Source organism: Bos mutus, chromosome 2 (assembly GCF_027580195.1).
Source record: "Bos mutus isolate GX-2022 chromosome 2, NWIPB_WYAK_1.1, whole genome shotgun sequence".
NCBI lineage: Eukaryota > Metazoa > Chordata > Mammalia > Artiodactyla > Bovidae > Bos > Bos mutus.
This window is the reverse complement of record NC_091618.1, coordinates 83,845,782-83,859,287: the sequence shown is the minus strand read 5'-3', so window position 1 is coordinate 83,859,287 and position 13,506 is coordinate 83,845,782. Positions and strand designations below refer to the sequence as shown.

Sequence of the window (13,506 nt, the reverse complement as noted above, 5' to 3'; positions counted from 1 at the left end):
AATATAACAAAATGGCTAATTTAGGAGAAGGAGCTTATCAGAATTTTTGAACTTAGATCATGAGAAGGAATAAATGAGTTAATACATGTTTAAAGGTATTGATATTTTTAAAAAGCAATAAATAGGCAAAGATATAAGCATCTGAATGCAGAGTTCCAACAAACAGCAAGAAGAGATAAGAAAGCCTTCCTCACTGATCAATGCAAAGAAATAGAGGAAAACAACAGAATGGGAAAGACTAGGGATCTCTTCAAGAAAATTAGAGATACCAAGGGAACATTTCATGCAAAGATGGGCTCGATAAAGGACAGAAATGGTATGGACCTAACAGAAGCAGAAGATATTAAGAAGAGGTGGCAAGAATACACAGAAGAACTCTGCAAAAAAGATCTTCACAACCAAGATAATCATGATGGTGTGATCACTCACCTAGAGCCAGACATCCTAGAATATGAAGTCAAGTGGGCCTTGGAAAGCATCACTACGAACAAAGCTAGTGGAGGTCATGGAATTCCAGTTGAGCTATTTCAAATCCTGAGAGATGATGCTATGAAAGTGCTGCACTCAATATGCCAGCAAATTTGTGAGAAATTTGTGAGAAATTTCACACTGCTGTGTGAAAACTCAGCAGTGGCCACAGGACTGGAAAAGGTGTTTTCATTCCAATCCCAAAGAAAGGCAATGCCAAAGAATGCTCAAACTACCGCACAATTGTATTCATCTCACACGCTAGTAAAGTAATGCTCAAAATTCTCCAAGCCAGGCTTCAGCAATATGTGAACCGTGAACTTCCTGATGTTCAAGCTGGTTTTAGAAAAGGCAGAGGAACCAGAGATCAAATTGCCAACATCCGCTGGATCACTGAAAAAGCAAGAGAGTTACAGAAAAGCATCTACTTCTGCTTTATTGACTATGCCTTTAAAGCCTTTGACTGTGTGGATCACAATAAACTGAAAATTCTGAAAGAGATGGGAATACCAGACCACCTGACCTGTCTCTTGAGAAATCTGTATACAGGTCAGGAAGCAACAGTTAGAACTGGACATGGAACAACAGACTGATTCCAAATAGGAAAAGGAGTACATCAAGGCTGTATATTGTCACCCTGCTTATTTAACTTATATGCAGAGTACATCATGAGAAACGCTGGGCTGGAAGAAGCACAAGCTGGAATCAAGATTGCCAGGAGAAATATCAATAACCTCAGATATGCAGATGACACCACCCTTATGGCAGAAAGTAAAGAGGAACTAAAGAGCCTCTTGATGAAAGTAAAAGAGGAGACTGAAAAAGTTGGCTTAAGGCTCAACATTCAGAAAACGAAGATCATGGCATCTGGTCCCATCACTTCATGGGAAATAGATGAGGAAACAGTGGAAACAGTGTCAGACTTTATTTTTTGGGGCTCCAAAATCACTGCAGATGGTGACTGTAGCCATGAAATTAAAAGACGCTTACTCCTTGGAAGGAAAGTTATGACCAACCTAGATAGCATATTCAAAAGCAGAGACATTACTTTGCCAACAAAGGTCCGTCTAGTCAAGGCTACAGTTTTTCCAGTGGTCATGTATAGATGTGAGAGTTAGACTGTGAAGAAAGCTGAGCCAAAGAATTGATGTTTTTGAACTGTGGTGTTGGAGAAGATTCCTGAGAGTCCCTTGGACTGCAAGGAGATCCAACCAGTCCATTCTGAAGGAGATCAGCCCTGGGTGTTCTTTGGAAGGAATGATGCTAAAGCTGAAACTCCAGTACTTTGGCCACCTCATGTGAAGAGTTGACTCATTGGAAAAGACTCTGATGCTGGGAGGGATTGGGGGCAGGAGGAGAAGGGGACAACAGAGAATGAGATGGCTGGATGGCATCACTGACTCGATGGACGTGAACTGAATGAACTCAGGGAGTTGGTGATGGACAGGGAGACCTGGCCTGCTGCGATTCATGGGGTCGCAAAGAGTCAGACACGACTGAGCGACTGAACTGAACTGAACTGAAAGAGGCAAAATTACTTTATTTTCAAATAATGCAATTTATAATTAAAAAACCTAGAAAATTGACTAAAAACCCACTAGAAAAATCTGAGAATGAAATGGAGTAGCAGTTTACATTAATTTAAAAAGTAAATAACGCTCTTTTATAGAAAAAAATAACGGACTACAGAATATCATGAGGAGGGTGAATCCTGTTGATTTCGATGTTATCTGTGGCAACAAACAGATAAAGCATTATGAAAAAGGAGCCACTAAGAATTGTGTACAACCTATATGAATAAAATATTAATATGCCTTTAAAAAAGGTAAAATTACTTAAATAATCAAAAATATGTCTTCATAAAATTACTCAAAAAGATATTTACTTGGTACCTATCAAAATGCAGGATAATATTCTAAGCACTACAGATAAACTGTCCCTGATAGCTCATTGGTAAAGAATCCACCTGCAATGAAGGAGACCTGGGTTTGATCCCTAGGTTGGGAAGATCCCCTGGAGAAGGGAAAGGCTACCCGCTCCAGTATTCTGGCCTGGAGAATTCCATGAACTGTATAGTCCATGGGGTCACAAAGAATTGGACACGACTAATCGAATTTCACTTTCACGGATACAACAGTGAATAAGAAATATAAGATTCCTGTCTTTAAGATGTCTTAAAGGCACTGAGAATTCCATCTGTCCAAAACTAAACTCATCTGTCCAAAACCACTGGCCCCAAACTTAGTCCTATTCCAGTGACTCCCATAGCTAAGAAAGATACACCAAGCATTCAAGCCAGGAAGCTGGATTCATTTTTGACAATGCTCTTTCCCCTACGTTCATTTCAAAGTTATCAATAAGCTATTGATATACTGACTTTCTCTATTCAATATTTCTTGAACATGTCTCCTTCCCATCCTCACAAATAAACAACATCTCTACCTCAGCCACCATTGTCTCTTGCCAGACAATGATAATAAGGCTACCAGCACTATCTGATCTGCCATCAACTTTTCTCAAAAGAAAAATGTTTAATGACTCATCATCATTCAGATTTTAACTCAAACATCAGTTCCTCATGGAGAACCTTCCTTACTATTCATAAGTTCTTATGGTTTTATATACTAATTGGTCCCTTGACTCAGCTGATATTTGGTTGTATAGTTTAATTTTTTTATCTCTTCTGAAAACTATACACTTTATGAGGCTAAGAACAGTCGGTCTTTTGGTTCTCGTATTTCTCATGCTTAGCATAGGATCTGGCATATAGTAGTAGGTGCTTAATAAATAATTTCTGTATAAAACGTTGTGCTCAGATTTGGACTTTTTCCATGGTCTTCTCTAGAATCTTCCTTCCTCCATAACCCTCCCCCGCTACACACACACACACACACACACACACACACACACACACAGCTAAAGAACATGGTGATACCTCTATAACATGACTTTCAATACCAAGTCATAGCACAGTGCAACCCACTACCTTTAATATCTGCTCTCATAATCAATATCCTTTAGAAACCAAGAAAATGCTTCCTCTCCTTCCATGCCCTAAATCTTCCAAACAAAAACATAACTATGAATGTTGAGGGTTGGATTGATGCTGACATTGGAAATGAACTTTGCTTCAAATGAGTAGCAAATGCACAGTTAATCATCTTGTCAAATCCATCCTTTCAGACAGTATGAATGCAAAAGATTCTTGCAAAAAAATGTATCATTTCCAAGAAGTGTCTAGCATCTTTCTTGTTTCTATGTTTCGACTCACAGTCCTGGAGGTCCTCACAAACCAACTGAGTAGTTACATGTCAAAATGGCAAAAGTTTAAACCAACTCAGGGTTGATGAAGGGGTGGGAAAGAGGCACTCTTCACTACTGCTGGGACTTTAATATGGTGTTAAAATTTCAGAAAGTAATTCTGAAATATACCTCAAGATTTAAAGTCTCATATCCTGAAGAGATACTCTATCCCAGGGTTACGATACAAGCTCTGGATCCAGGAAGAATTGAGTCATAGTGTGGTTCTGTCACTGCCTTGCTATGTGATTTGAAACAAGTCTCTTAACCTCACTATGCCTCAGTTTCCTTCACTGTGAAATGCTTATAATAACACCTACTTCATCCCTCCTAAAGTTGTGAGGATTAAAAGGAATCAGTTCAGTTCAGTCACTCAATTGTGTCCGACTCTTTGCAACCTCATGGACTGCAGCACATCAGGCCTCCCTGTCCATCACCAACTCCCAGAGTTGACTCAAACTCGTGTTCATTGAGTCACTGATGCCATCCAACCATCTCATCCTCTGTTGTCCCCTTCTCCTCCTGCCTTCAATCTTTCCCAGCATCAGGGTCTTTTCAAATGAGTCAGTTCTTCGCATCAGGTGGCCAAACTGATGTTGAGTTTCAGCTTTAGCATCAGTCCTTCCAATGAATATTCAGGACTGATTTCCTTTAGGATGGACTGGTTGGATCTCCTTGCTGTCCAAGGGACTCTCAAGAATCTTCTCCAACACCACAGTTCAAAAGCATCAATTCTTCGGCGCTCAGCTATCTTCACAGTCCAACTCTCACATCCATACATGACTACTGGAAAAACCATAGCTTTGACTAGACAGACCTTTGTTGGCAAGGTAATGTCTCTGCTTTTTAATAAGCTGTCTAGGTTGGTTATAACTTTCTCCCAAGGAGCAAGCATCTTTTAATTTCAAGCCTTCAGTAACCATCTGCAGTGATTTTGGAGCCCCCCCCCCCCCAACAAATAAAGTCTTTCACTGTTTTCACTGTTTCCCCATCTATTTGCCATGAAGTGATGGGACTGGATGCCATGATCTTAGTTTTCTGAATGTTTAGCTTTAAGCCAACTTTTTCACTCTCCTCTTTCACTTTCATCAAGAGGCTCTTTAGTTCTTCTTCACTTTCTGCCATAAGGGTCATGTCATCTGTCAAGTGCTTATCACAGAGCCTGGGTCATAGAATAAACTTGACCAATATCAAATATCATCATCTATCTTCTCCTCTAATTACAGCTCATCTTACAGTCAACATTAAAACAAATATTCCATATGACTTAAGGTTTAAAAATGGAAAATCCTACCATTAGATGTAAAAATAGAAAAAAAGAGAATCATATATGCTCAAAGAGAAAAGTGCTCATAATAGAATATCTCAATAAAAAATTCTCCACACAAATTATCAATGATCTATGGTATAATCGTCTTTTGGTATCATCTATAGTATGGCTTTGTTGTTGTTTAGTTGCTAAGTTATGTCTGACTCATTGCAGTCCCACTGACTGTAGCCCACCAGGCTCCTCTGTCCATGGAGTTTTCCAGGCAAGAATACTGGAGCGGGTTGCCATTTCCTTTGCCAGGAGATCTTCCCGACCTAGGGATCGAACTTGTGTCTCCTGCATTGGCAGATGGATTCTTCACTGCTGAGCCACCAGGGAAGCCCACAGTATGGCTTATAAACATACAAAAAAAAAAAAAGTAAAATGTATATGTATATATGTATAAGTTAAAATTTCCAAAATGGTGCACAAAACTGTTAAAAGTGGCTATATCTAGGACAATTGAATTAGGGGAAGGATTTCATTGATCACTTTATATTCCTTCATACTGTTTTACTTTTCTAACATGAGTATTTATTACTTTTATAATTAACTTTCAATTTATTAAAAAATATTTTTTTCAATTTTAGTCTTTGAACCAATTCCAAGACTTGTCCTTCTTTGCCACATGCATAGATGTACTATTCTCTTTGCGGTCTGGTTGAAGCCATGTGACTACTTTTGGCCAATGAGCTGTTAGTGACTATGACATGTATCACTTCTGGAACAAGGTAGTAAGACTTTGATATCCCCAGGCTCTGTCTTTTTGTGCCCCCAAACCCTGGAAGAAATATGATGGTACTATTGTGGCTGTTGGATAAAATAGGGCAAGCCCTTAACACAATTTGAGAAATGCTACACTTTTTTCTTTTACATGTTTCATTCCTGAAGGACATTCCTCTTACTTTTGTATCTTAAGGGAATAGTGAAGTGTACTGTACCATGGAAAGGTTCCAATAAATATTTATTAATGGTACTATTCATTTTCCTTCCCTCATTCCTAGACATGGACCTGCAAACTATAGTGAACGCTATTGAAATTTTGAGGAGTATTATACCTGCCATCTTTGTGAATAGATAAGAAATGAAAGAATAGCTAACCACAGGATATTTTTGTAATTCAAGTGCATTTGAATTTTTGTAGTTTACTAAATTGCCAAACTCTGTATGTAACATGGATTCAATAAGCAAGTTCCTAGTATCTATTTGTACCAGGACCTTGAAAGTCAGAGATAACAGACTTAGAGCCAGATCTCACCAAGTCCACAGACTAATTGGAAGGCAACACCTGGAAACAAGTAACCAGAAGAGAAAAGCTGATAGTATTATGCATGAGGTCTTGTGGCTGAATAGAGAAATGAGTGGCTATTTATTTCTTTTGCTCCAGGAAACCTTTAAGAGGAGATGCTATTTGATGGGAATGTGAGTCAGTTAAGCTATATATTTAGTTGTGGAGTTTAAACATATCCCAAATAAAGGTGTTTAAAATAAACACATGATAATTTTTACCCTTTGTTGATTGAATACAACAGAGTGAATTTTTGAGCTATGTTTCTACATATTTTCTCATAAAGATATATTTCTACTTAATTTCTCTCTACTTTTAGTTAAATATAAGTATTTGCACTGCCCTTTGATTATTTGATGAATTTTCATTAGGGATTGGTAACTAGTGGTTTAGTATTTTAGCACATAAAATTCAGCCCCAAATCAGATTTACGGCAGTCTAGTAATTTAATTGAAAGCCATGGTTACAGCTCAGAAAGCCCGAGGTGTGATCAGATTGCACCCTGAGCAGTGGATGGAGTAATACGTAGTCAGCATGGGGTACTCTTACCGCATCTCACCCGTTAAGGTGTAGGTAGAAAACCTACACGTTAAAATCAAACAACAGAATTAGATATAAATTACATGAAACTTCACATCTGACATCCACTTTTATCTTCAGTTAACTTTTGAATAAAATCTTCTTTATCAACTAAACTCAGAGTTACTGTCTGCCCCCACCATCAATACCACAAACCTGTAGTTTATATTTTGTGTGAAATACCAAAGTTGGCAGATAAAAAAAAAAAAAAATTCTTAAGTATATATAAGCTTAATGTTAGGTAATCAATAACTAACTAGTATCCTGTGTCCACTTTGTTGGAGTATTGATTCTGGTGTAGTTCTCAATCCCATTAAAATATATATTACTACCAAGTGTGACCAACTATGTCAACGTTCTCCAACCTGATCGCCAGACCAGCTAGTCAATATTTTTCTGGTCTCCCACATTCCTATTTTGTCACACTGATATTACAATTCAGTTCTATATTCTTTCTTACATTATGCCTTTCTCAAACTCCTGGAATCTCCTGTAGACAATGTAAATGTTCGCCAGCTAGACATTTAACCCTGTATTGTGACTTATATGTCTCAAAACAGAACCTGATTTTTATTATCCCCTCTCATAAAATTTTTAAATCTCTATTCAGATCTTAAAAATATTTATAGTGTTTAACCCAGTAATTCTACTTCTTGGAAGTCATTCTAAAAAAACATAAAAATCAATATCAATACAGGAAGTTCCACTATCTCTGAGTCAGAAACATTGGAAACAAACTAAATACCCAACAAGATGAGATTATAAAATAGAATATTATATAGCCATTAAAAGTCAAGTTGCTGAAGACTGGTAAATTATAAATGAAATAGTTTCTGTATATTGGAACTGCTGCTGCTGCTGCTGCTGCTGCTGCTGCTAAGTCGCTTCAGTCGTGTTCAACTCTGTGTGACCCCATAGATGGCCTCCCACCAGACTCCCCCGTCTCTGGGATTCTCCAGGCAAGAACACTGGAGTGGGTTGCCATTTCCTTCTCCAATGCATGAAAGTGAAGTTGCTCAGTCATGTCCGACTCTTTGTGACCCCATGGACTGCAGCCTATCAGGCTCCTCTGTCCATGGGATTTTCCAGGCAAGAGTACTGGAGTCGGTTGCCATTGCCATCAAACAGATTGCAAAATGTTACATACTATATGATCCTGAGTTAATAAATATATGAACAAAGACCAAAAGGGTGCACAACAAAATGTTAACAGCTGTCATTTCTGGGGAATAAGAGTGTAAATGCTTTTTCATTTTCTTACTCACTTGTCTCTAAATTTCCTAAAATTCCCTCACTGAATTTGTTAGCTGTTCAGTCGTGTCCAGCTCCTTGTGACCCCATGGACTATAGCCTGCCAGGCTTCTCTGTCCATAGAGTAGCTATTCCAGTGGGTAGCTATTCCCTTCTCCCAGGGACCTTCCCTACCCAGGGATTAAACCTGGTCTCCTGAAGATTCTTTGCCATCTGAGCCACCAGGGAAGCCCATTAGACATATGATTAAAAATGTAAAATAAATACATATGTATAGAGTTTTACATCTTTCTCTAGAGTTGGTTTAGTAAGTCTAACCACTGAGTGCAATCATTTAAGTAGAATGAAACAACATCCAATAATACTCAGTCACTTTTTAATATCAGGAGGAAAATTATCTTGAAAACCTCAGATTCATCCAGTCATAAAATAAGAATTACACAAAACCCTGACACTAACACTAAAATGTGTCTAACTCCGTAACAAGGCAGTCAAATGCTGACACTTCAACTGCAAAGGCCATGTCAGTTCCTGTCCGTTCAGATCCTCTTCGGGCTTGCTGTTCTAGTCAAATTTAACTTGGCTTTTTAAAAACACTAAATATGAACTCTAGCCCATCTAGTACCGTTTGGCTAGGCTAGGTTAGGATAGGTGATGACATGAAACCTCACCAAGACAGCCGACCCCCAATATCAGAAGAGAGTAGTCTGACTGTATTTAGAACAAAGAGGCCCCTTGTAGGTCTCAAGTTGTCCAGTTCACTGGTTCCCAGACTTTTAAACTTTAAAAACTACCCTATTTTAAGCAAAAATTAAGAAACCTACATTGCTAAATCTTTATTTTTCTACCTTTAATTCTCATCATTCTTTTATGAAAGAAAACACATTGTTACATTAAAAAAATAAGGGCATGATCTCAAGGAAATGAAATTCTCAAGAAAAATAATTTGTCGGCCTTACACTAAAACCTATGTGTGACCCAACCCAGTGAAAATGTTATCACCAAACGGAAGTAAGTGATCCTTCACTGGTATTTGGATACTCCTAAACCAGATGATGTTGGCTGATTTCTCTGAGGCTTTTCCTCAGAGGCTAAGGTGTTTTCATGGTTGAACTGATGAATTTATTATAAAACCAGCCAAGGCACAAAGATTAATTTGTCTACTCTCAAGTGACATTCCAGAAAGCATCAAGAAATTGCTTATTTGATAATCCAGATTAAATATTTTCTTAAGGTAAAAGGAGTATCACAGATCTACCTCTTCTAAGGACAATACTGTGCATCATTGTGGATTTGGGGTTTTTAGAATATTCATGCTAGAACCCATCTCACAGTAAATTCAGAGTCCTAGCTGAGTGCCAGAATTCCTTTAGTCTTGCTGAAATCCTCTAGTCTAAATGAAAGACAAAACCAAGCCATAGCTACTGTCTAGGACATATGAAAAACTAAGGGACATGACAGCAAGTTTACCGAGGACTGATACAGATACATTTCCTTTCCACATGGCACAGAGCAACAAGTTACCATAAAAGATCAAAATCACAATTCTAAATCTCACTTCTACAGCAGCAAAAACTGCTCATCTGGGACAGAGGGAATCCTTCCCTGATTGCCCTCTTTGTTTCCAAAGCACACATGTCATCCAAGAATATTTTCTAGCCAAGACCTAGTTCACTAATCATAGCATATACGTGATGAAAATACAATTGATAACTCACTTTTCTTTGTTTCAAAATCACTATGTAGTAGTTCAAAGTTAATGAAAGTTTTAACAAGAACCAAGGATCAAAAATTAAGGTAAAATAAAGATGATTTCCTACAGATGGTTGGTTTCAGCTAATAGGCTTTAGGTAGTACTCAAAGTATTCATAACCATGTTGTCTTCATAGTTTCTTAATCCAAATTCAAAGGTAGTGGTTTCTGTTATGAATATTTTATCAGATGAGAATAAATGCAACATTTTATTTGGATTACACCACTCAGAGAAAGGGGGAAATAGAGAAAGGCCAATAAATCTTAAAGAGTTAATTATTTATACAGAGAAAATTTACTTTGTATGTTGTGACTTGCTTTATTGGTATACTGCAGTTCGATTTAGATTAAGAAGCAGAAAGATTATTGTTTCCCAACAGAGAAGTATCATAAATAAATACAGCAGAGAATTTTTTTTGTATTTGTACCAAACCATCCACAAATATTTAGAATAAAAGGAAACATACATTCCTAAAATTCCTCAAGTTTAATCTCTTGAAATGGCATTTAGCTACACTTAGCACCAAAAATTTAGTGATGGGGCTAAACAGCTCAGACCCTCTCTCTACAGGTGATGTCAGCTGGGGTACTAGCATCATAAGTACTTCATCTTTGCTAGAATGTTTGCTAGCTTTCTGTTCAGTTTCAGTTCAGTTCAGTCATTCAGTCATATCCGACTCTTCATGACCCCATGGACTGCAGCACACCAGGCCTCCCTGTCCATCACCAACTCCTGGAGTCTACTCAAACTCATCTCCATTGAGTTGGTGATGCCATCCAACCAGCTCATCCTCTGTCGTCCCCTTCTCCTCCTGCCTTCAATCTTTCCCAGCATTAGGGTCTTTTCAAATGAGTCAGCTCTTCGCATCAGGTGGCCAAAGTATTGCAGTTTCAGCTTCAGCATCAGTCCTTCCAATGAACACTTAGGTCTGATCTCCTTTAGGATGGGCTGGTTGGATCTCCTTGCTGTCCAAGGGACTCTCAAGAGTCTTCTCCAATACCACACTTCAAAGACATCAATTCTTCGGTGCTCAGCTTTCTTTAGAGTCCAATTCTCACATCCATACATGACTACTGGAAAAACCGTAGCCTTGACAAGACGGACCTTTTTTGGTAAAGTAATGTCTCTGCTTTTTAGTATGCAGTCTAGGTTGGTCATAATTTTCCTTCCAAGGAGTAAGCATCTTTTAATTTCATGGCTGCAGTCACCATCTGCAGTGATTTTGGAGCCCAAAAAAATAAAGTCAGCCACTGTTTCCCTATCTATTTGCCATGAAGTGATGGGACCGGGTCATGGCATCTGCATATCTGAGGTTATTGATATTTCTCCCGGCAATCTTGATTCCAGCTTGTGTTTCATCCTGGCTGGCATTTCTCATGATGTACTCTGCTGGCTCAGTTTAGTTCACCTAAGAAACTGTTCCAAATACATTATTATTCTGTGAACAAGAATGTGCTATCATATAATATGACACTGGTTATCAGAAAGGTCCTACTGTAATGGAACTATATGTCTTCAATTATCATTATCAATACTGAAGTTAAAACCTCTGCTGTTAGAAAATAAAATAACAATAAGAGGAAACTTTAAAGGAAAGTTTCATTCCTTGGCATGAATTAGTAGTACTCGATAAATATTTACTAATTGGATGGATGGATGATTGTAGAGAGAATTATGAAAACTGACACTACAGATGCCAACCTCACGACCCTCAGAGAAGTACCAACAGATACAAGTCTGTGATGGTTGTCTTAATCCCAGGAAAAGTTACAAAATTATACCATACAGTTGAAAACAATGCCAGTTATAAAAATGTTTCATATATTGGATGTTCATTAGGATGGAAATGACTTTTAGCTTAAAATCAATCATAGAGCTTACATCTCAGCCAGGTTGGTACAGGTGTGAATAATAAACCTGTGTACTATTGTTGCAGTCATCCTTACTTTGGAGATGAAGTAACTAATATTCAGAGAGTTAAATAACTCTCCAAAGAAGATATTAACAGTATAAGACAGATTTGAGGATTCAAATCCGTGATTCTAGCTCCAAAGCCTTGTCATCATTACATCATCCTGTGTTTACTCTTGAAACTGAGCTAGAATGGGGCCAAGAACTTGAAGTCCAAATTAAACAGTCCATGGTACCATGTAACTTAACTGGCTATGTGTAGACATTGTCAGATGCCAGTCATCTTCACAACAGCTGAACAAAGCCAAACCTCCCTGTCCCTCCATCTGTCACTCATAAGCTAAGATCAAAGGTAGCCCGGTAAGCTTCCTGCTATAGTACTTGTAGTTCCAATCCAACCTCTTTTAGGCATAAGATAGGATTATACTTCTTCCTCCCCATTGGTTATAGAGAAACATATGACTAGTTCTAGTTCTGCCCGATATCTTATGAATATGTGATGTCTCACTTATAGGATGTAATGCTTAATTTCTACTTCTCTACCTCTGAGAGCCCTCTCCTTCTTCTTGTGTTTAGCCTAGAAATGTTCAAGATGGCAGTGGCTCCATCAATGTGGGTTCCTGAGTAACTACAATGACCAGAACCCCTCTGTGTGTCTGTGGTGGACTACATGGTGAGTGAGAATAAAACTGTTATTTAAGCCACTAAGACTTCAAAGATTTTTGTTAGACAGCCCAATCCAACTGATCCTTGTTTTGCCATGATATAGTACATGCATGCTCAGCTGTGTACAATTCTGTGTCCCCATGGTCTGTAGCTTGACAGGCTCTTCTGTCCATGAGACTTCCAAGGCAAGTATACTGGAGTGGGTTGCAATTTCCTTTTCCAGGGAATTCTCCAAACCCAGGAATTTAACTCATGTCTCTCGTGTCCCCTGAACTGGCAGGTGGATTCTTTACCACTGTGCCACCTGAAAAGCCCTACCATGACATAGTTCAGTTCAGTTCAGTCACTCAGTCGTGTCCGGCTCTTTGTGACCCCATGGACTGCAGCACACCAGGCCTCCCTGTCCATCACCAACTCCCGCAGCTTACTCAAACTCCTGTCCATCAAGTCAGTGATGTCATCCAACCAGCTCATCCTCTGTCATCCCCTTCTCCTCCTGCCCTCAATCTTTCCCAGCATCAGGGTCTTTTCAAATGAGTCAGCTCTTCGCATCAGGTGGCCAAAGTATTGCAGTTTCAGCTTCAGCATCAGTCCTTCCAATGACCACTCAGGTCTGATCTCCTTTAGGATGGACTGGTTGGATCTCCTTGCTGTCCAAGGGACTCTCAAGAGTCTTCTCCAACACCACAGTTCAAAAGCATCAATTCTTCAGTGCTCAGCTTTCTTTAGAGTCCAGCTCTCACATCCATACATGACTACTGGAAAAACCATAGCCTTGACAAGATGGATCTTTTTTGGTGAAGTAATGTCTCTGCTTTTTAATATGCAGTCTAGGTTGGTCATAACTTTCCTTCCAAGGAATAAGCGTCTTTTAATTTCATGGCTGCAGTCACCATCTGCAGTGATTTTGGAGCTCAAAACAATAAAGTCTCTCACCGTTTCCACTGTTTTCCCATCTATTTGCCATGAAGTGATGGGACT

General features: G+C 38.7%; 1 long non-coding RNA gene across 3 annotated transcripts in view; it reads right to left on the bottom strand.

The window, feature by feature from the left end:
* Positions 1-767, bottom strand: part of LOC138990217 (uncharacterized) — an 81,039-nt gene extending 80,272 nt beyond the window's left edge. For all 3 annotated transcript variants that reach the window (XR_011466335.1, XR_011466337.1, XR_011466336.1), the window contains exon 1: positions 430-767. This is a non-coding gene — a long non-coding RNA (uncharacterized lncRNA). The remainder of the gene's footprint in view (positions 1-429) is intronic.
* Between the last annotated feature and the right edge of the window lie 12,739 nt (positions 768-13,506).